The sequence below is a fragment of the Meles meles genome, chromosome 13, assembly GCF_922984935.1.
Source record: "Meles meles chromosome 13, mMelMel3.1 paternal haplotype, whole genome shotgun sequence".
Lineage (NCBI taxonomy): Eukaryota > Metazoa > Chordata > Mammalia > Carnivora > Mustelidae > Meles > Meles meles.
This window is the reverse complement of record NC_060078.1, coordinates 86134417-86157197: the sequence shown is the minus strand read 5'-3', so window position 1 is coordinate 86157197 and position 22781 is coordinate 86134417. Positions and strand designations below refer to the sequence as shown.

General features: G+C 60.0%; 1 protein-coding gene across 1 annotated transcript in view; it reads left to right on the top strand.

Moving 5' to 3' along the window:
• Positions 1-22781, top strand: part of TCERG1L (transcription elongation regulator 1 like) — a 172398-nt gene that overhangs the window by 46050 nt on the left and 103567 nt on the right. The window lies entirely within an intron of this gene.

Below are 22781 nucleotides of genomic sequence, written 5' to 3'. Positions count from 1 at the left end.
CGTGGGTTCTAGTATTAATCAGATGCTGGAATTCTAATGTTGCCGCTGATGTCCTCAATCACTGGGTTATCGGTAACAGGAAACATCACCAGATTGCGAGACACGTGCGTACACATCCAAGTTCACGGGAGAAAGAGGAATAATGCAGTTTTGTCCTTTTCCTGTTTGGGTTTGCTGACATTGTTCTGGAAAATCAGATGCGGTCTTGGGCGTCTGTATTTCTCTATTGGCTTGATAAATGAGTTGGCCAGTAGAACATTGCATTCTCAAGAACAAAATCTTATTTCTATCTCAAGCTGTTAGTGAACATGCATTTAGGGTGTGATGGGGAAATGAATAAAACACATGAATAATCTCTCGTGTGCAACATAATTTACAGCTGCGTCAAGATTTCCGTTAAAATCCATCAGTCCATTGGCACTTATTAAGGATGACTTACTGTTTTCTGAGGAAATTAATCTTAGAGGGAACCCAAACCCACGTACCCCAGGGGTGGCTTCACTTTCCATGCCTCGTATGATTTATAAAGTGACATAATAATTAGGTGTCTCTGTGTTGGCAGTTTATAAGGTGCCATAATCAAATTTGCGGTAATGTACGTTCAGTTAGAGGACGAGGGTGTAAGCGTGATCGGTCTTGTTGGCAACCACAGTAATGTGCCACCGGGAAGAAGGAAGGGGGTACTCCAGGGGCAGCTTCTAGAATGGCCCTTATGGTGTTGTTTCGAAAACTGAGCACTGCGGCAGAGGGACCCGGTGGCAATTGAAATACAGGAGGAGGGCGGTGCCTGGTCCAGACACACGACCCCAGGCTGGGGGCAGCCTCCGTCCGAGCTCTGTACCCACGTCGGCCATCAGCAGCGTCTGTGGTCCAACCCGGAATGTCCCTGCTAAGTGGGTCCTTGGGGAGATCCGGCCACCGTGCGGTCTCTCCCTGGCAGTGTCCGCTGGACATCGGCAGAACACATCTGGGAGAGACTGGCCATGCCTGTGATGAGCCATTTCCAGAATTTCCTTGAGAACTTTCTGAGAACCGTGGCTCAGAGGAGCCGGAGCCGACGGTCTGTCCCTCAGAGTTTGTGTGAGCCGCGGTCAGTGGCTCCGTAGAATGAGACCCATTGAGGTCAAGGAGTTGCGAGGGCGATGAGTGTTCTCGATGCTGGGGAATTCCTGCCACCCCGCAAGACAGGCACCTGAGGGGACGGGGGTGGGGCGAGGGCTGGGCGGGGCTGAGACAGAGCCGTGTCCCCGCGAAGCCGATTTCACAGACCAGGAAAAACCACCTGTCTGGGAAGTGTGCTCCGTATTGAAACTGATTTTACAAAAGCACGTGAATTATAATTTATCTGCGGGTGAACAATCTTGTTTTTATTCAGAGAATTCACAAATGTGGTGAAGGACTAGACTCCTTTATTTATGCCCCTGCTCGGTCCCGAGAGCCCGCGGAGCTCCGAGACCCTGTGGGGAGCAGCTCTCTGCTTCTCACCCGGGGCAGTTGGCTGGGACGGCGGAAGGCACTGTTTTGGTTGCCACAAGTTGGGGGCTCTACTGGGATCTGGCGGGCAGAGGCCGGGGAGACAGCCACACACCCCACAAGGCCCGGGACGGCCCCCACGATGAGGAATCGTGTGGCTCTAGATGTTAGTGCTTCTGCCGAGAAGCCCCGGTTCAGATTCGAGAACTCCCCGTAGCGAGGTGTGGAAACCTGTGCTGCTGTGCGGATCAGCTCACCGGGGAGCGTCAGCGGTCCAGCAGCAGAAGGACCCAGAAGGAGGGAGGCATATCGCGGGAAAGAAGACCCGCTGGGAGAGTGACACTTAATTATATGCCTTCAGCCTGGTTTAACGTTTGAGTAGGACCCTGTATTTGAAGAACCCCACGAGCTGGTCTGCGCCCGTCGGGAATCGGGCTCCTCCCTCCAGAGCGTGGCGGGCACACGTGAAGCCGGTCCTTGCTGTCCTCTTTTGTGGGACCGCGCAGGCCGCGGGCCTCTCTCTGTCCCCTTCCCTGGCCTGTAGGTCCCGTGTGGTGGGGCTGTGTCTTCTTGTTCTCCCCCAGCCTGCACCGGGCCCCAGGCTGTGCTCCTTCCCTCTGCTACCTTCAGCGTTTCCCCGAGGGCCCCGAGGGCCCATCTCCGTCCCGCACGACGGGTTCTGTCATTCACACCATCTCTGCCTCTGCCGGTGTTTGTCACACTCCTGCTCCTGAGTCAGGGGTGACATAGACAGGAGGGAAGGCAGAGTGGGGGCAGGGCCTGGAGATGCTGTGTCCCTGCCCTGTGCTGGCAGCATGGACCACCACCTGAGGGTCTATGGCCGCGGCTGGAGCGCCGGCAGAGTCATTTCCTCCTGTCCTCCTGTCTGCTCTGTCCTCTGTCCTCCTGTCTTCCTGTCCTCTCTGCCCCCCTGTCCTCCTGTCTGCTCTGTCCTCCTGTCCTCCTGTCCTCCTGTCCGCGGGCTTGCACGCTGATGCAGCCGCTCCGTTAAATGTCAGAGCTCAGGTGGAAGAAGGAAGCGTTCGGAGAAAGACGGATCTTGAATCGTAGTTATGTCCTAGTTTCTAAGGAGACGGGAGCTTTTGGGGGGGCCCTGCGGTGCACAGTGGAGGACAGCTCTGCGGACCACCAGGGCTCGCACCTGCCGGCCTGCCTGCCGCCTCGGTCCCCCGCCCCTGGGGATCACCACATCGCAGGGCCCCGGCGCCGCCCCGAGCTGAGGAAATAAAGGAAGGGATTCTAGTTTTTTAAAGACTGATGGTAGTTCATTTTAAAACTTGGCCTGCATTTTGCAAGCATTCAAGTGAAAAAGGTAAAATATGAGTGATCGTTACGGCCGCTCGTGGAGCGGCTGGTGGTCGAACACAACTATTAAAAAGTACCATCTGTCTCGGAAGCCATTTACCACCTGTTCTTTTGCTTCCAGAACTATCGAATGGTTTAAATTTCGCATTTTGTCCTGCCGCCGAACAGCTGGGAAGTGACTCCTCTCGTTTCTGTCGGGAGGGCGCATCAGGCCCCATCCCAAGCCAGGGAAGCCCCACACCGGGGCCTGCCATGCGGCCCTCCATGCCTGCCCTCGTTAGCGACACCCGCTCCTGCCAGCACGGGTTCGCCACAGCAAGTCGGCCGCGGGGGAGGAAGGCTTTTCTCTTTCCACCCAGGAATCACTTCCTCCTCCACTGAAATCAAAAATGTCATCAGGCATATTCACACTTTAGAGATTTTCAGAGACAAAAATGCTCCTAACAGGGAAATCGCTGGTGCTCCCATGTGTCCGGCTTCCGTGAGGCACAGGAGTCCCTAACATGGGGATCGGGCTGCTTTCCCCAGAAGTACTGGGTTTACACAGACAGAAGGGCGCTGTGTGCCGTGAGCGCCGGTGAAGGGCCGGGCTGCCGGTTGCTGGGTCGGCCTCACTACCCAGAGACAGGTGCAGGTCTCCCCAAATGGAGACCTCGAAGCGGGGAACCAGAGGGGCTGCCGGGATCGGCTCCTGCAGTGGGTCCTCCCTGAGAGCGAGCACACCTGGTGTGGAGGCCTCTAGGGAAGGCCCCCTCCGACCTCCGACCGTCTCCCCGCCCGCCTGCTCCCTGCCCGCCGCCCGTGTTCGGCTCCCGGAGCCGTCGGCACCCCAGCTGCGATTCTCTCCTTCCTTGAAAAGAAACGTCGGAAACCCGCCGCGTGCACGAAAGCACGTGTGTGTTTATGCCGCTGTAGAGAACGTCAGCCCAGGAGAACCCCAAATGCTGCCGCTGGGCCCGAGAACGCGGACGCTCCCGCGCCCCCCGTGCCCCTGGGAGCCTCGACTCCTGACTACTCCCCGGGGGTACTCAGTCTCCCGAGCATGTGCGCGTCGCTGCTTCGCTGGGCTCTGGAAGACTCTTACCATGTGCGTATCGTCTCCAAACAATGCGCCGTGTGATTGAGGCTTTTCTGAATTTTACGTAAGTATCGTAATCCACGCACTCTTCTGTGATGCCTTTTCTGCTCAGGGTGACGTTTTGCTGCTGTTTGTTTCTTTACGCCGTCCCACGGGTGCTGGGAATTCTAGGGTGATCACATGCCCTCGTAAAGCCTGCATTTGCTAGCGGAAATCCATGCTGTGTGTCCCGTGTCCTGCTGCTGCTGGGCATCTAGGCTGTTTCCTAAAATGCCAAGCGTGGTGGTCCCCTCTTGCTGGTATGCCGGGCGGGGCGTGTGTGCGCAGGACTCTACAGTGTCCCAGACGGCTTCGTTCCAGTACCCCAAACCCTCTGCTCAACGGTAACTCACCAGCCTTTTCTCCCAGGCCCGTGTCCCCTTGAGTGCCATGTTGATGGGTCTGGTTTCCTGCCGGGCACCTGCTCTTTCTGACGGACGTGTCTCCAACGGCACTTTCCTTTAAAGGGAGTATTGGTTCCCAGCCCACAGTCCTGCTCCTAAAAGCAGAACACGAGAACGGTGCTCCTGCAGCCTGCTGGGTTAACCCCATTCTTCCCGGAGACCTGCCCTCAGTCTGCCTGAAGGGGGCCGGCCTTGGCCCAGTGGCCTTCACCCTCCTGACACCAGCCCCCATGTCCACCTTCCCCATCCAGGCCAGCACCACGGGCAGACTCTGGCTGCTGCATGCCGTCTCTCTGCTCCCACCGTGCCCCTTCGTATAAGCCGTCTTCCACACGGGGCGTGTGGGTCACGGCTGGGGCTGGTCTCCGGGCGCTGGGAGCAAACCCCAGGCTGCTACTGAGAGTCTCTGGGACCCACAGTGTGTGCCCCAGCCTGTGCTTCAGCTGCTGCTTGCCCCAGGGCCTTTGCACAGGTGCTGCCTCTGTCTTCAGGTCCTCTCCCAGCGCGGCACACGCGGGTTATTCCCCTGTCATTCCAGCCTCGGCTCTGAGACCCAGGTGTCCCGCTCTGCAGCGCCTCTGGAGTAAACCCCATCTCGCCGGCTTACTGACCTCCAGCCCTGCACGTTGTCCAGAATCCTCCTCGCTGTCTGCTTCAGGTTCAGTGTGTTTCCGTCCTCCCAATCCTGAACGTTAGCGCCGGGAGATGGCGGCTTTCGGGTCTCAGTCACCCCGAGTCTAGTTCTGAGGCTGGCACATGGGGCACAGCTGTCCGAGCCCCTCTGTGCTGAGTGAGGCCCAGCCAGGCCAGCGGTGTTGTTTAGGAGAGGTGATGGGCTGCTCCGAAGGTGTCCATCCCACGCCCCACCGCACCCAGCCGGAGCCACAGGCTCGCGGTGCGAGGAAACTTCTTCCCGCCCCAGATTCTTCAGTGGAGTTTGGGACCAGAAATGCTCCTGAAATGTCCACTCAGCATTGATAGCGAGGGACTTCTCAGGATTGGTCATGCCTAAAATCTGCATTCTTGCAAGTTTGGAATTTCCCAGTACCCCCGACTTTCACCCTGAAAAGGCTCTGGGACCCCACACAACCGAGCCCATTCCTTAAAGCTGGGGGCCAGGGTGGGAGGCTGGAGAGTTGCCCTTACCTCTGTGCTGGGGGTCAGAAGGGCGGAGTCAGCTGGGACCCAGTCCCCGTCAGAGGGCTGGCAGGTTTTTCTAGTGCACCACCCGCCCTCTGCCCTGCCCTCCCGGCAGCCGGTCACACACAGGGACGGAGCCGTTGTGCTAAAATCAGTGGTCAGGGCTCTGGAGGTGGGGCCACCGGCACCGAGGGGACACTGACCACGTCCAGCCCTGTGGCCAGGTTCCCCTGCTCCAAAGGCCTTCATGCAGAGTCCGCGGCAGCCCCAGCAGAGGAGGGCAGAAAGCCACACTCACATGCTCACACACAGCATGGCGCACCGTAGGAAGCCCGCGGCGGGCCTGGTGGTCTCCTGGGTGCCATCGTTACAGGAGAGCCTGGAAGGGCCGTGAGGAGCTCAGGCTGGTCTGAGACACAGCAGTGAGACAGGAACCACGTGGTGGTGGTGGCTTTGATGGAGCACACGCTCCAAGGAGGCTTGGTTGCTGTAGCCACGGGCCTGAGCATTGTCTTGGAGGGTTCGCTGGGACCGGAGCACTCCGATCCCTCCTGGGCATGGGCCGTTCACTCCTGCTGTGCTGGATTTCAGCACCGCGGGGAAGAGCATCCGTGGCCAGTGGCCAGCATCGAGGCCGTGGGAAGAGACCGTGATGTGCACTCATTCGCTGGAGCAGACGGTCTGGGGCACACCCAGGAGGATCTTTGCGCTGAGCTGCTTTGGTCTGAAGTCTCAAACGGACCTCTTTGGTGAGACCACCGAAAGATCCAGGCCACACAAACATTGTGGGTACAACGCAGGTGCATGCAGGTCTAGTGTCTTGTAGGGATTTGGAAAGTGCCAGGAGAACAGCATTAGAAGCTGGAGAGACGGCATTTTACTGCCTAGTCTCTTCTTTGTAGGTCACGTTTCTGACAGTATGGCACGGCCACCTCCCCTGACTCAACCTTAATAAGAGCTTTCCCAACAGCCAGATTTCTAGCACAACCCAGAAACTGACGCCTGCGGAGCTCGGCACAACCCAGAAACTGACGCCTGCGGAGCTCGGCACAACCCAGAAACTGACGCCTGCGGAGCGCGGCACAACCCAGAAACTGACGCCTGCGGAGCGCGGCACAACCCAGAAACTGACGCCTGCGGAGCGCGGCAGTCCTCTGGGCACGTGGGCGGACGGCTGTTGCAAAGTGCACGCTCTCTCCTGGCTCTGGAGGTGGCTGGGCAGACCTTGGGCGGGACCGGAAGAGAGCAGAGGGGTGGTCGAGAGCCTGAGCCGGCCTGGGTGGCCTCTGCCTGCGGGACTGCGGTCACTGGAGCAGCAGACGGTGCCAGGACAAGGTCGTGCAGAGGTGAGACGGACATGAGACGGGAGGAAGGGCAGGCGAGGGGAGAATGGGATAGAAAAATCGAGGCTTGTTGTCAGTGTGGACTGGCGAGCCCCAACACTGGACTCGGGGGCCACGACAGAGGGTGGTCGGGGACCCAGGCCAAGGTGCAGAGGACTGAGGGTGTGTCCGTGCAGATGGTGGGAGGTCCCACGGGGGGGCGGCTGTCTATGTCCTCCTGGAAACCTCGGGGACCCCGTGCATCCTCACACGGACCCACAGACTGTGAGCACACGGATGCTGTGACATGCTGGAGACTTCGGCCCGTCCTCAGCTCTCCGAGGCCTGAGCAGCCCGGCAGGGGTGCTCACGTTGACCCTGAGATGCCGCAGCCAGGGAGGCCGTGCAGGGATGGAGCAGTCTGCACGCTCAGCACAGTCCTCGGTCCCAAGAACAGAAGTGGGTGCTGGGGAAGCCATTCAGCAGAAAAAGACAGGAGCTGTTGACATGCTGCGTCCGTGGTGGAAGGTTTATAGACGTCGGCGACGAAGCGGATGTGCGCTCCGACTCTGTCTCTACGCCCACAAGGGAACCAACTGCTCATTTCCCCACGACAGCAGCTGGAAGCCTGGCGGTTCCCGCATCTGAGAGGAGAGGTCCGGGAGCTGCCTGGGAGCCGGCCACCAGAAAGTGTGCGCTCACTGTTCCCCCTGCTTCCCTGGAAGGGTATCCGGACAGCTGCGCTCAGACAGGGCCCTGAACAGCGTCCACGGCCGTCTCCCGGGGTTGCGGTCCTCACGACTCGGGCGCGCTGGCCGTCTCTCCATTTGGAGGGAAGGGCAGTTGCGTGCACTGAGCATTCCTCTGCGGCCAGCGTTTCTGTCTTCAGTGTTCCTGGTGGGTATTTATCGGCCATAACAGTCCAAACCTGACCACCGTTTCGTCTGTGGCGCTCTCGCTCCTGCCCCTGTTGCAGGTGCTGCTGCCCCGCACACCTGGGTGCTGTCCTCAGACAGTTCTGTCCCGAACGAGGAGCGTGCTAGTCGGCTTTGTCACCCAGTTGGTCGGGGACCCCCGTAGACCGTGGGTCACTAGCTTGAGGCACAGAACACTGTGACTTCCCAAGGCCACGTGGGCCCACGTGGTGCCGGCGGGGGTAGGGGAGAGGCCCAATGTGACAGCATGACCTTGAGCTTAGCGCTCAGCCCATCAGCTCGTCTCGCTGGGGTCCAGCAAGGCCAGAGCAGGAGTGGGAAGTGCGAGTCCGCGTCTCTGCAGCCCGGCCCCGTGCGCTGGACTGTGGCTCGGCTGGGACACGTTCTGCGGCAAGAGCCACTCGTGCTCCCCGGAGCTCAGCCCTCCTCCCGGCCCTCGTCCTTCCCCTGCTCCGCGTTACTCCAGGTGCGTGACAGTGCAGGGCTGGTGGCCACCTAGGGTCCCGCGCTCTCCCAGCACCGTGTCCCCACGTGACAGGGCCTGTCCAGGGCTGGGCTGCAGGACCGCCCTCATGAGAAATGGGGACCCTCAGAGCAGGTGCCTGACTTCTGCCTGCTGTGTTTTCCACTCTGCCGCTCTCCGTGGCCTTTCCTTTCCCTCCGTTCACGCCCACCCCCATTTCTGGACGTCCGGTGGAGGGCTGACCTTGTCCGCGGCACCTGCCGTGGCCCCTCTCAGCCGCCAGCCTCATCCTGCACTTGCCTAACTGGCCCCTCACCTGGCGGCGGGTGTTGACAAGTGTGCTTCATCTCCCCGCGGGGGCGTCCGCAGGGCCCGCAGCACTGCACCCCGCTCGGCGCTCAGCACAGCTCCTGGGCGCACCCGTGGCTTGGAGGATTTCCCAGGCCGGACTCTCTCCCCGTCGGTAGCCTGGCTCCTGAAATCATCCCGTGTCCTGAGATAGCCCCTCCCTTGTTTATGCAGCATGTCCGGAACGTGGTCCTTTCCTCTTATCTGCCTGTGGAGATGGTCTTTCCGGCCGAAGAAGGAAACAGCCAAGGCCCTCAGGGCCCATTTCCTCCTACAGGCGACCTCGGCGTCTCGGGTCTGCTCAGTTCCCTGAGCCATGCACGCCGGCACTGCCTCACTCAGGGAAATGCATGAGCTCGTGGCTCCTTCCCAGTCCCACGGGTGTCGTGGGACTCTCACGCGTCTCTGTGCATTAGTGACGCTCCTCTGCCATCCGGCCAAACAGAGTCCAGAAGGACTGACCTTCCACACGCTGGGAAGCGGCCCTGTGACCCCCTGTGCTATATGTGGGCTGGGGAGGACCCGGACAGCCAAGCACAAGGTAGAAATGCCCTCCCACTCCAAGGGGCGAAAGCAGGACCGTGCATACGGAGCTGGGAGGGCAGAGCCTCGGAGCCAGGGAGGCACAGAGGAGCCCACCACTTCTGATGGAGGAATGGTTCCTCATCTGTGGAAGGGGCTGACCCCACGGTCCAGACCCCACCCGGCCCTGCCCGCTCAGCCCGGCCCGAGCAAGCTTTCTGTCTCTTCTGTGGCCAGGGCAGCTGTCAGTGCTGCTGAGACACGCACGAGGTCCCTTCCTGGTCTGTGGCATGCTCCGGCGGCCCCACGGTCCCCTTCGGCAGCTGGGGGCTCCTGCTGGCCCAGCCCCCGGGACCGCAATGGTCCCGGATCGAAGACCTCCCTGGTCCACGCTCAGAACCAGCTCCCACGGACAACTTCCGGACGTTTTCCCTCTTGGCTCATGAGTGCGGCTGATGGGCAGAGTTTTTATTGAGTCAAAATCCACAAAATGTAACCTGAACCGTCAGCTGTTGGACGTTCATCCACCAAGTGCCCGGTCACCAACACCACCGTCCAGCTCCAGAACATCTTCCTCACCCCCAAATCCCGGACCCCGTGGACCAGCCCCCTCCTCTCACTGCCGCCTCCTGCCGATCCCGGCCGGTGTCTGAGCCGCTGCCTTACCGTCGCCTGCCCCGCAGGTTCCGGGCTCGCACAGACAACGTGGGGCCCTGTGTGATGGTGCGTCCTGGCCTCAGGGTGTCTCTCCTCATTCTGGAACAATCTCCTGGGGCAGGAATGGTTTGTTTGCTGGAGGACGGCCGGAACTCCCCCGGAACTCTGCCCGGCTCTGCACTTTTTCTTTGTTGGAGGAGTTTTAAGTAATAATATTTTTTCTACTCACACGACTATTTAAGTTTTCTTTACTTTCCTGCGTCACTTTGGGCCAGTTTCTCCTTCCCCGGCACTTGCCCTTTGCTTCTGAAGTTCCAGATTCATGCGGTCAAGGTCTTCCCAGGGTTCTCGTGAATTCTGAGTTTCTGTCGTGCCCCCACAGCTGCGCTCCAGGAGGGTTTTGTGGTAGAGTGACGGTTACCTTCTGCGTGCCCCGGCCAGTCTGCCGTGTGCGGTCGGGGCGCCGAGACACACACTGTCCCCGTCGAGCCCAGAAGGACGCACACGTCACCACCTCCCCCTGCAGCCCATCCTCCCCTTTGCCTCCGCCCACCTCTGGCTCCGACCCCAGTTCCAGCAGGAAGGACCACAAAGGGCCAGAACAGCTCTGGGCACAGCGGGCATCTTCTGTCCCTTCACACCATGGCAGTCCCGGTGACGGTGGCCTCCAGTTTAGGTGCTGGTGAACCAAAGACATCTTTTTTCCTCTTCACTATATCTTTCCTAGATTTCCCCAATTATTAAAGTGATTAATGCTCACTCGGAAAATAATCAAGGGCATGGAAAGTGAGAAAATCAAAGTTGCCTTAATCCCTTGGCCTCTGTAGAGCGTTGAGACATTTCTTGTTGCAGGGAACAATGGCGAGCCTGTGGGATTAGCCCGCGTGCAGGGCTGCCCCCCGTGCCCGGCACCCGCCCTTCCCTTCCTCTTCACCGTCATACACGCCGCAGACGCTGGAGGAAACCCAGGCAGACGGCCGGGGCTGGTGGTGCTCGGGGGCGGCCTCTCAGGGGGTCCTTTGGGGGCCGTGTGCACTCCCTGCATCTTCCGTCGGCTCGGCGGGGCCCCACTCTAGCCCGCTCACCCTCGTGGTCAGGCGCGTCCTAAATGGTGCGGCTTTGACCTCTCCCCGCAGCTGTGCCGGCCCTGGAGCGGGGCTTGGGTGCGGCGTCGGTGCTGGCTGCTGGGCGGTTCTCCCCATGGGGTGAACACCAGGGTCTGGATCATTCCGGGCGCAGGGGAAGAGGCCGGTCCCCTGTCCCCAGCTTCGCCAGTGCCGGCAGACGGCTCGTGTGTTCCTGGACTGGTTTGGAAGGGCAGGAGGACACGGCTCACGGGGCCCCTCTAAACCTTCCCTCAGCGCGCATGAGCGTGCGGGTGCTGCCCGGCGCCGTGACGGCAGCGAGTGTAAGTCAGTGTGCGGACGTTTCCACTGGGGACGTACATGGTTGGTCATCGACACAGGTGGTAGGAATACTTACAGAAAGAACATCAATGGTGCAGAAGACGGAGGCTATGCTGCGGACGATGGCTGACGGGCAGGCAGCAGGGACGATTGTGAGACTTTCCTGGTCACTGAGGATGTGCCCTCGTTCCTGGCGGGCACCTGGAGGGCACCTGGAGGCTTCGTTACGAAGCTTGTGGTCGAACAGCGAGGGGCTTGAACTTACACACAAGCCATCCAGTCTGCATCGATTATGGGATGTAGCCGTCGTCCTTGTGTTGCAAAATTGGGAAGTTTGGTGAAGACTCGTGCGGACTGCCGAAAACACACCTGCGGGGAAAGACCCTGGTGAATAAGTGAGCAGAGCCTCGGAAGGGACCTTCCTCCCAGGAAGTCACACGATGGCCGAGAAGCACGCAAAAAGATGCCCAGTGCTGTGAGGCCGTCAGGGAGCGGGAATCCCGGCCTCTGCGAGGGCACGTGGCACCCACCGGCTGGCCAGAAGGGAAGGGCTGGGTGGTGGCCCCTGCTGGCGGGGGTGTGAAGAGGCTGGACCCCCTCCCGGGCTGGTGCGTGCGGAGCAGGGACGACGGCCTGGCAGCGCCTCAGGTTCTCCGACAGACCACAGGCTGCACGGCTCTCCTTCTAGAATATTCTCTAGAGGGAAAACCTCGCGTGTGTGCGAGTTCTCGTAGCAGCGTTAGCGACGAGAGTCGAGAGTGGACGCCACCCGATGTCCAGGAAGTGCTGACACCGGCCGCAACACCGGGACCTCGGACACGCGATGCTCGGTGAGCCAAGCCCGTCGCAGGACCACACAGTGGACGCTTTTGTCTGTATGAAACGTCCAGAGCAAGCAAATCCGCCGAGACGGAAAGTAGCACCTTAGCGGCTGCGAAGGGTAGAGGGCAGGGTGGGAGGTCGGGAGAAGGGACGTGGTTGCTAAGGGGCGTGGCATTTCTTTTGGGGGGACCGTGTGCTCGGCCAATTGTGGTGATGGCTTCGACCCGGCGAAGCTGACACCACCGGCTCTGTTCAGGGGTGAATTCTGTCTTGAGAAGCCGTTTTGGGAAAACGGATGCGTTTTCAGCACCCACTTCGTTTCCAGCCCCCACACGCCACCTTGCTGGGGGGGGGGTCCACAGCCTGCACCGCCAGGCCCCGAGTACAGTGGGAGTGAAAACGGCTCCCAATCCCGGCACTCGAACACCCCTCCTGGGGAGAGCCAGAGCGGTCGGTCAGGTCGGCTAATTTCAGCCATTTTCTACTTGAATGTTTTCAAGTGATTTTGAGCTCTTGCCCGGTACGTTTGCAAATCTGCGTGACTGTGGCCGTCATCCTGTCAGAGGCCTGGGCTGCTCGCGAAGGGAGCCTCGGCTGCAGGGGCAGGTCAGGCCTCAGACCCTTCCCTGCCCTTCTGTGTTGGTCTCGCCATCGTGACATTCCAGCTTCCCCCCAGGATCAGGCAAAGGGGTTCCTGGGCAGCTGGGATGGAGGCATGGGGTACAGGTGAGGGCCTGTGGGTCTGGGAGAGGGAGGGATGGGTACAGGTGAGGGTCTGGGGATGGAGGCATGGGGAAGGGCAGCAGAGAGAGCGGGAGGGCAGGGCAGGCCTCTGCAGCCCTGGGATGCGGGTGGGGGAGATGCGGAGTCTGGCAGTCCCTCGCAGGCGGTCCTTCGCAGGTGGCAGGGGGAGGGGATCCTGCCTGGCCCTTCCTCCCCAGCCCTTGCAGCGTGAGTCGTCACCTGGTTCAAGGCGGGGGGCGTCCCGAGGGGAGAATCTGGCGTCCGAACGACACACACCCCGTGTGATCACACGACGTCTTCAGACACATTTTAGTAACTGGTAAATCTCTGCTTTTGAAAGTGATTTCGTTATTTTCTCAAATGCACATAAAATTATTTGAGTTATTCTTGTCATGTGTACAGAGTGTTTTCTCAGCCCTTTCCCGGGAGCGACAGCACGGGACGGCGGCCTGCCCTCTGGCTCTGTTGGCAGCGGTGTGGCCCGGCAGAGCCTGCGGAAGGACCTCCGTGTCTCCCGGAGCCGCGGGTGCCTTGCCTTGACAGCGGGGCCCGTGTGTGTCAGTATTTTTATTCATTTCTTCTTCTCCCGTCCGAAGAGCTGCCCGTCCTGTGTCTGTATCAGGTCCTGTCCTCGTCGCGGGGCCGAGCGCTCCCAGAGACGAGCCAAGGCCGGGCTGGACACTCGCCCGCTCACACTGTTCCCCGGAAAGCAAACTCCTTCTCAGAAAGGTTTGGGCGAGAACGAGTCTCTGCCCAGCGAGTCAGGGCATCCTGGGCCCGGAGAGAGGGGTCCTGACCACCAGCCCTCGCTGACACACGGGCTCTGGGCTTCCAGCCTCCTCCCGCACATGGTCCTCCCTGGCTCCGGACCCTAGGGCCCCGCATTTGCCGGATGTCCTGTGGGGATTTCTGGCGAGCGTTCGCGCTGCCGGCCTCCCGGAGCTCTGGACCTGCCATCGCAGCCGCTCCCACGGGAAGCCACACTCACACGGGCTTCCATGACGATCTTCTTAACTCTCCCTTGAAAGAGCACAGGGATGCAAGACCTGGAGTTTGTGCCCAGAACTCATGTTCCCCTGCTTGGCTCGGAGGCCCCCGCAGGCTGGTGTATGCTCACACGTGCCAGGATGTGTGTGCCAGTGACTGTGAGCTGTAGGGTGTGTGGGCGAGTGTGAGGGTACCTGGGAGTCCCACGTGCATGTGGGCGTGATTTGGGCCACAAAGGCGGCTGTGTGACCTCAGTGCCCCTGAGGCAGGGGCGGGGGATGGAAGGAAGTAGCTCCGGGAAGTCATCTGAGAGCCTGGAAGACAGTCAAGGGCAGACTTGGGCCGATGAAGGAAGCGCTGCGGGAGAGGGTGTCTCAGGCGACCTGGGCTGACAACCCTGTGGGGACCCGCGCTCGCTCCTGCTTCCTTCTGGTCTCTTCGTCCCACCCGGCTTCAGGGGACAAAGAAACCTTGCCCAGGACTGGTTCTGTGCCCCAGGGGTCCTGTGGCTCCTCAAGGCTGCTTGTGGGGGGACGTCCCGGGTGGGGGGAGCACAGTGTGGTCAGGCCAGTCCTGGTAGCGACACGGGTCCGTGTGCACGTTCGGCACCGTTGGGTGGTGGTCAAGAGCGCACAGGTGTGATTCGCCCAGATCAGCGTGATGCTTACGGGCTTACGGGCATCAACGCCTGATTCACGGTCAGGAGCAGAAGCGTGTTCAGAGAGGATGCGGGGTCTGCCTGACACGCGGAGGTGGGAGCGCCGGGGCCCGCGGCTGCTGGCACAGAACGGCCGAGCACCGCGTCGTGAGGGGCTCAGGTTCGGGGTCGCCTCTCAGCGGAGGGGGCCGCGGCCTTCTCCCCGCTCCGTGTGGTCGGACTCGCGTCGGCGACTGAGCCCCGGCCCCGGAGCGCGGCTGAAGCGGGAGTTGGGAGAGGAGGCTCGTGAGTCAGTCTGAGCCCAGGCTGCCGGCCCCGAGTCCCGGCAGTGCCCTGCAGCGGGGAGGGCGCCTCACCCTCGGGTGGTCCCGCCGGAGGGACAGAAGGTGGGCACTGAGTTTCCCCCGTGGGCCAAGCCCCTTGCCACTGCCGGGACGTGCGCAGCGTCCCTGGGGCGGCCCCGAGTCCTGCCTCCTCAGGCAGAGAGGGCCCTGTGGAGGAGCTCTCTGTGGGGACAGGGTGGAGGCGGGAGACAGGGGTTTATGGTCCCCAACTCTTTCTCCCTTCACACCATCTGTCCCCAATGGGCAAACGCCCCCGAGCGCTCCCTGCCTCTGGCTTGCCCATCGCTCCCACATTCACACTGTAGTGGGCCGCCCGGACCACGTGGTTTCCAGGCCTGCCTCCCCTCGGTGCCCAGCATCAGACCCTGGCCTGGTCTGCTGGCCTCTCCCCGCCCCGCCCCCGCTGCCCTCCCCCTCCTGTCTCCGCCTCGTGCTCTAGGATCTACGTCCGCATCTACGTCTCTCGGGACCCCTCGCCTCTCTCCAAGGTGGTCCTGGTGGCCCTTGCCCAGCCTCAAGCTCCCGCTGGCCTCACCTGCAGAAAGCCTTCCTGGCACCCTCCCCCCACCTGTGTGTCGTGCACCCCGGGCCAGGCTGGGGTCTGTCACCACGAGTCACACAGTGTCGTCCCTCACTGGAAGGGGAGCCCCGAGGGCATCTGCCCCCCAGACGTCCTGCCGGATTTCTAGCCCAGCCTTCCGGAGCCCCACCTCACACAGCTCCCTCCAGACGACAGCGGCCGCGAGCATTCCCCGAGTTCGTGGCCACCCCTGCGTCCCTCCCACCCGCACAGACTGTGGACCGGCTCCTGGGGGGACGTGCTGTTTCCCTGTTACTCAGGATGGACACAGGAGCTGCTCTGGGAAGCTCCCCCCCCCCCCCGCCCGGTCTGCGCCGTTGCCGTGGAAGGCGGCTGGGGAAGGCCAGTGTCCGAGGCCCTGGGGCGGGCGCAGGACTGCGGCGGGGGCTGCGGTGGTGGCTCCTGCACAGGGAGGGGGTGCGGGGCTCGGGACGGGCTGGCTGGTGCGCTTCACACGCGGAATTACTGTTGGCGCCCTGGAAGCTAGAGCCCGTGTAAACCTCTCACAGCGTTTTTCAAACTTATTATCTTAAGCCTATTAGCGAGCCATGATGCCGGCTGTTATTTCCAGAAATAATTAATCATAGACCGACTAGAGGAATTCCAAAGAGGTTAAGCTGGCGCGGCTTCCTCGTGGATTAAATGCTGTAATTAATGCGCTCCTGCTGCTGCCATTTGCCGGACGCTGTCCTCACGGTCCGCCACCCTCCAGCGTGAGGTGAGGCACGGTGCCCGCTCCGTGTGCCGCGGCTGGTGTGCCCGGGAGAACCTCGGAGAGAGCACCAGGTCCTGCTGGACCCCCATCTCGGACGGGGAGGAGGGGACCGGAGTCGGGCTCACTCTGCCCAGGGTCCTTGGGACCTGGGCGTGGTCAGGACCTCACGAGTCGGGATGTCACGCCTGCGGCCCCTGCCTGGGGCTCCTCTTCACCCTGTGTGCCCTGGGGCACCCTGTAGGACCTTCTTCTTTCCTCTGTAGTCATGGCTGCCCCTGATCCCCGTGTCACTCCCCCAAGGCCAGAGTGTCTTGGGATGGAAGACACCTGATCCCACCTGCGGTCGAGAGAAGGGAGGTGTGCCGGGTCTCTGTGGTTCCCCCTCCACCCGGGGGAATGGCTTTGAGCATCTACACAGGGACTGGGCTGGGCTGGGACCCTAGAACCTGCAGCCCATGGTGCTGTGGAAGCCACAGCGACGACTGGTCCAGAGGGAAAGCACTTTCACGCTGTGCCGTGATCTCTGTGGCCAGGAGCTGGAGAAGCCCTCCCACACTCGTCTTGAGCACAGCCTATCCAGGACGTGGCCTCACATCCCCGAGGCCGAGTCCAGGCTGGGGTTCGTGGGGAAGACAACACTGTGTGCTGGTTGGCGGCCGTCCGCTCCAGAGCCTGTTAACCACCCCCTGTACCCCCACTTAGTGACTCCTCCTCTGTCCCTCCAGCCACCACACTTGAGATGACCTTTGCAGCCAAGAGTGCCCTCCCTCACGAGGTGCCCCCTTTGCACAGCAGCCTTGCGGGGGACTGCCCGCTGACCCCGAGCCCCAGGGAGAGCAGTGCATCTCGCAGGGCGGGGTGTGTCTGGCGCTTCTGTTTCCCGTGGCTCTGACTTCGGGCCTTTACGCGTTTATGCTCATTCACACACTGTGCTCGTGAGGACAGAGGCTGTGATGAAGACTGAGGGTCCCCCTGCCCCGGGGACCTCGCACCCCCACTCCAGAAGCGGCTTCTCTCAGTGGCTTCTACTCTTATTTTCTGTCTCAGTTCTGCACTCTGACTTTGCACGCATGTATTTATTTCTTCATCTTCCATTTTAGACGATGTCTATTGACATCACACAACCATGAAGACTGTGGCTTATTGTCTGTGGCTGCATGACAGACACGTGAGCTTTCGCTGACTGCAAACCATCCCAGTGTGTGTGACTTCAACGAGTGGTCACTTACTTAACTCACGATGTTTTAGGTCAGCAGTTTGGGCTGGGTTCAGGCAGATGGTTCTTTCGTGGATACAGTGCTCTTAAAAAGTGTGTGGGTTTCCTGTGTATTAGATCCAACAACCGATCTCTGAGTTACAGTGACTATAGGATTAGGCCTTTGCAGGATTATCCCTGCAAGTTGTCTTACAAGACTTTTTCTTTTCTTTTCTTTCCTTCCTTCCTCCCTTCCTTCCTTTGTTTTGTTTCCTCTTCTTTCTTTTAGAGCAAGGGCATGAGTGGGAGGAGGGCAGAGGGAGAGAATCCCCAGCAGACTGCACGCCCAGCACGGAGCCCAACGTGGGGCTCGATCTCACGACGCTGAGATCATGGCGTGAGCCGACAGCAGGAGTTGGACGCTCCACCAATGGCACCCCCACACCCAGCACCCGTCTTATGAGACTTGCCGTCTGGCTCACAGACAGGTCCGGCCTCCCTGAGGTCTGGCAGAACTCCCCAGAACTCCCTCCTTGCCTCTGGCTCTGGCTTCACTGTGTGTGGAGAATCACTTACCTTCTGGGGCCGGGAAACGAGCCACGTCCCCCAGCTTGGGAGTCTCTGCCCTGCTCAGTTCTCCTAAGCCGAGCACTTGAGTTTCTTCAGCGTCTCTGCTCACCTGTGTCTCATCACAAGCAGGCGCAGGCCAACTGACACGGCCTTTTTCTCAGAAGTCCTGCCCTGGGGCCCATGGGTGACTTCCCGTCCTATAGGTCGTGGGGCGCTGGGGGGCCTGTCCCACAGGACAGCACAGTGCCCACGTCCTGACTCATCCTTATGCTCGTGTTTTGCTGCTTAGGTTTTTGCTTTGGTGGTACTTTCTGTCCCCAGGTGTGGGAGGTCATGTCCTGCTGGTCATCCGTTGCCCGAAACCTGGGGGTGTATGGCACCCAGTATTTACCTGGCTCGTGCTGCTGCGGTCAGTGCTGGAGTCCGGGCTCCGCTGGCCACTTCTTCCTTTGCTCCTGGCTGTGTCCCTTAGTGTCAGGCAGCTGTCACTCTGCCCCAAGGCTGGATGACCTAGGGCGGTGTTAATCACATGCCATGGACGCTGGGGGGCTCAGTCGGTTGAACATCTGCCTTCAGCTCAGGTCAGGATCCCGGGGTCCTGGGATGGAGCCCTGCGTCGGGCTCTCTGCTCTGCCTGTGTATCCCTCTCCCTCTACAGCTCCCCCTGGCTCGTGCTCTCTCCCTCTCACTCACTTCCTCTCTGGCTCTCAAATGAATAAAGAAAATCTTTTTAAAAAATCCCATGCCCATTAGCTGGCAGCCTTCTGCCCGGGAGGAAGGGGGACTGGCCACTTGCCTCTCCCGAGCGGGCACGATTTTCACGTGAGGGTTGCGGTTCTCGGAGGAGGGAGAGACGGTGAGGCTAGAGCGGTGGGCAGGCGTCTGCGACATGTGTGTTGCTGTCCGGCGGCCAGTGGGGGGCTGTGGTCCATCCCGGGGCTGGTGAGGGTGGACGTCCCACAGGGCGTGGGCAACGAGGGGGAAGAAAGCCAGAGGTTCTTGCTGCCGTGGCCTCCCTCACCGCATCCCCCAAAACGATTCTCCCATCATTTCAGGTAGTTCAAACCAGGGACTCCCTAAATAAATCTTTTTTTTAAAAGATTTTATTTATTTATTTGACAGACAGAGATCACGAGTAAGCAGAGAGGCAGGCAGAGAGAGAGAGAGGAGGAAGCAGGCTCCCTGCCAAGCAGAGAGCCTGATGCAGGGCTGAATCCCAGGACTCTGAGATCACGACCTGAGCCGAAGGCAGAGGCCTTAACCCTCTGAGCCACCCAGGCACCCGTCTAAATAAATCTTAAAGTAAATCTCTAATTTTCCTTTCATAAAAGGTGAGTTTTTCCCGAAAATGGCAGTTCTCCTTTTTTTTTTTTTTTTTTTTAGTAGCGTGAGGATATTTGCATCCGTGTCTCTTGCTCAGCCTTCTGAGTTCTGAGCTCTGCTTTTCCGTTGTCAAGGTGTGGATCCTAGATCCCGTCCACAGGCTCCCCGGACATCCCCAGGCCTTGATCAGAGCCTGCTTCCTCACGTTCGTAAGTAGGAGAACAAGCATGGGTCGTCAGGATTGTAATGAGCTCGATGCCGCTCCCTGGAGAACACCCACCCTGAAGACCCCTTAGTGTCCAAGCCCAGCAGGGACCTCTTCTTGTCTAAGTTGTTTTGGTCGCACGCAGTCAGGGAGGCCTTTCCCTTGGGCGTCTGCCTGGCTGGCCTGCCATCTCTCCCCGCGCCCTGTTCTCTCCCCTTCCATCTTTCTGATTTCCCCGCTCCTGGCAGAGCCCGAATCCGATGGCCGGTGTAGCATTCCTGCTCCCTGGTTTGGAGCCTCTGCCTGCCGCGTCCAGCCTGGTCATGGCCTCCCTCTCCCAGGGCAGATCTGAGCGTCACATCCCAGTGACAACCGTCCGTGTTTCCTTGATGGTCACATTCTCACATGTCTTCACGCTTGGTTGGTGGGTTGTCAGGTTATAAGATAATCGCGTGAACAGACGTTCCTTCAAAATTTTAAAGAAACTGCTCCGTCATCTTCTGAAATCTGAACTCACGAGGGACTCACTCCCCTCTGTGTGTCTTCATAGGTGGCTCGTGTTGGGGTTTTTTGTGGAAAAATACTACGGTAATAGTATTTTGCTTATCTTTGACATTCAGGGATTTTCTAATGCTGCGCATTTTTAAGTCATCTGTGGAACGTTCTACAGCGTTTCCATAGAAAGACTCGTGCTCTCCACTTCTGGAAGATTCTCTTCTGTCTGTACACACACAGACACACACCCACGTCCATGCTCTTAGCAGACACGACGTACGCACTTTCACATTACGTAGTACGTATTCTACGTCAGAGTAGGTGTGAAGGATATGACGATGCTTTATGAATGTTATGATATAAAACGTCGTCTACAGCGTGGTGGGAGTCACGCTGCAGCCCCCCGTCCCCACCCCGGCTGGTGTGTGCTTTGGTCCTGGGGCACCTGCCCGTGGGCTGCGAGCTGTCCCAGAATGTCCTTCCTCGTCTCTTATTTTCTGCCTGTTCGACTTCCTCCCACACTCCGGAGACTGCCTTGTCTTCATTGTCCAAGTCTAGTGAAGTTTCAAGGCATGTGTTTGCGCCTTCCAGAGCCTTCTCTGCCTTCTCTGACCAGGTGTCCGGCTCTGCATACTTTCCCGTTCTCCCCGTGGTGCATGTGGCGTCTGTGGGATGCGCCCACGTCACTCGCCACTCTGCCCGGCCCGGGTGACTTTCCCGTGGATCATCTTGGTCTCTTTTCCCTGCGGCCTTGTCGGTGCAGCTGAGGAGAAGTCCTGGGATTTCTGTGTGGGAGCCACGGGACGGAGGCTCCCGGGGTTCAGCCACGCGACCCGCTGCCCTGCGCCCTACGAGGGGACCCTGGCTCCTCCAGCCCCGGTCACTTCGCTGCTGGCTCCTGTCTGCTTCTCCTTCCAGAAACCCGTGGAAACCCGTGGCGGGTGAGGGACCCACTTTGCCACCCGCACTGCTGGCTCCTTCCCGGCTCCTTCCCGTTTGCATCGGGAACTGCAGAGCACGGGGCCTCCCCGCCGCCGCAGGGCTTCTGGCTGTGTTGTTCTGTGAGACCGTGTGGCTACAGTCCTTCCCCGGCACTAACCTGGGTCGGCTGCCAGGGCGCTCGCCATCGCGTCTGCACACCTCGGGCCTGGCCCCGGGGAGACGCTCGCTGACGCGTCCTTTCTTTCATCAAACTCGCGCCGAGCCCTTGCTGTACGCCAGGCACGGCGCCACGTTCTTGACACCGTCCATCCCTGGAAGAGGCGAGAGTCCCTGATCCGGGAAGCCGGCGTCTTAGCCAGAGGACGCAGAAGACACACACCATCAATCAGCTCCTTTCACGCGTCACCCAGAGCATGGGAGGAGCAGGAACATTTCTTGATTCCTGGGCCTGTGACCAGAGGCTGGAGCAGACGTGCGCCGTGTCCCACGGGTGCTGCCAGCGGCCTGAGTGTGCCTGCTCCGGGCACGGTCCGTGCTCAGAACTGGACGAAGCGAGGGGCTAGAGCAGCTGGGACATGCTCCCAGCACAGGCTGCGCATCTCCGTGCAGACTTAAAGACGGGTGGTCATGCTGGTGCCGGGCTCCCGGGGACAGGCCTTCTAAGGTCTGGGGTCATGTCCCTTCACAAGGACAGGACAGCGAGCATGTCTGTGGCGGGACCCTTTCCCCCGACCCCTGGTACCCTGTTCCTCACACCCCCTGACCTGCATCTGTCTGGATGGAGCTTCTGACCTCCGTGTCCTGGCAAGTTTTACAAAGATCCCATGCTGGGGGCCACGAGGAGTCCCAGAAAGGTCCTGACTCTGACCCAGGTTGGGACAGGGTCTCTGCCGGTGGGAGCTGGGGCAGAAAAGCAAGTGGTAAGATCGCCATCTCCCTGGAACCGATTTCGCCCCAGGTTGCCTGGTCCTGGGGTCCTCAAGGTCAGCCTGTAAGAAGCCTCTCCCTGAGCTGCCCCAGAGCTCCCGTGGCCTCTTCTCTCTGCTCGCGGGCCGGGAGGCGCCCGAGCATTCGGCGGCGCAGCAGGTGTGAACCACGGAGGGTGGTGTCCGGGGGATGTCCGATTATTACCAAACTGTTTCCATCATTCGACCGCTGTCAGATCTGCAAAGAGCTTTCTTTGGAGGTAGTAAATAAATAAGCAGAGAACAAGGAGATGTATTCTCTGTTTGACGCGCCTTTATTTTTAGGAGATAAGATGTATGTTGACATTTAATTCTCATTTCTAATCTGGGCATTACATAAATGTCTTCTGCACTGGGCCTCTCCCTATCTGCAAATCTCTGGTTCCCGTTTCAGCAAACAATTTTTGGACTGTTATTATTACTTCTTTATGTCTGATAAAGGCTGAGTTCACGTGAAGGCATTAGACCCTCGGGCAGGCGGCCGCCAACAGCACTGTGTGTCTGGGTGGGAGTGAGGGGCTCAGCTCTGCGCCGCTTCATGTCTGCATCTTGGCGGCCGGCAGCCCCCGTGGACGGCAGAGCACACGGGCTCCGTCTGTTCTCAGAGCTCAGGGATGCAGCCAGCAAGGCGATGGAGGGACCCGCACGGAGAGGGGCGGATCGGAGGCTGCGGCCCCCCCCCCATCCCCCAACCCCCCTGCCCAGCCTTCCTGATGAAGACAGGGTGGCCCATGCGGGGGGGAGCTATCAGGGCCCCTTTCCAGCGAGCAGCCCCAGTACTTCTGGAACAGTCTGTACAAGCGCCCCCTCGTGTCAAGTCCTGATTCTCCTTGCTGGCGCCAAGGCCGCAGGGTGGCCAGCGGAGGCACGATTTCTGTCTCATGGAGTCCTGGAGCTCTCGGACGAATACCAGGGATCCTGAATGCCCAGAACAGCTCCCACTAGGAGCCCATGCAACTTCCAGAAAGCCTTTCTCTTGGAGGGGACGTCTTCCCATGGGTCACGGTGGCTGTACGAGAAAGCGAGCCGTCCTCACTGTGCCCGCAGGCACTGGGGATGCACGGGGCACCCATCAGGGGCCGAGCAGAGAGCGGACGTCCTTGTCATGGGGTTGACAAGAGCA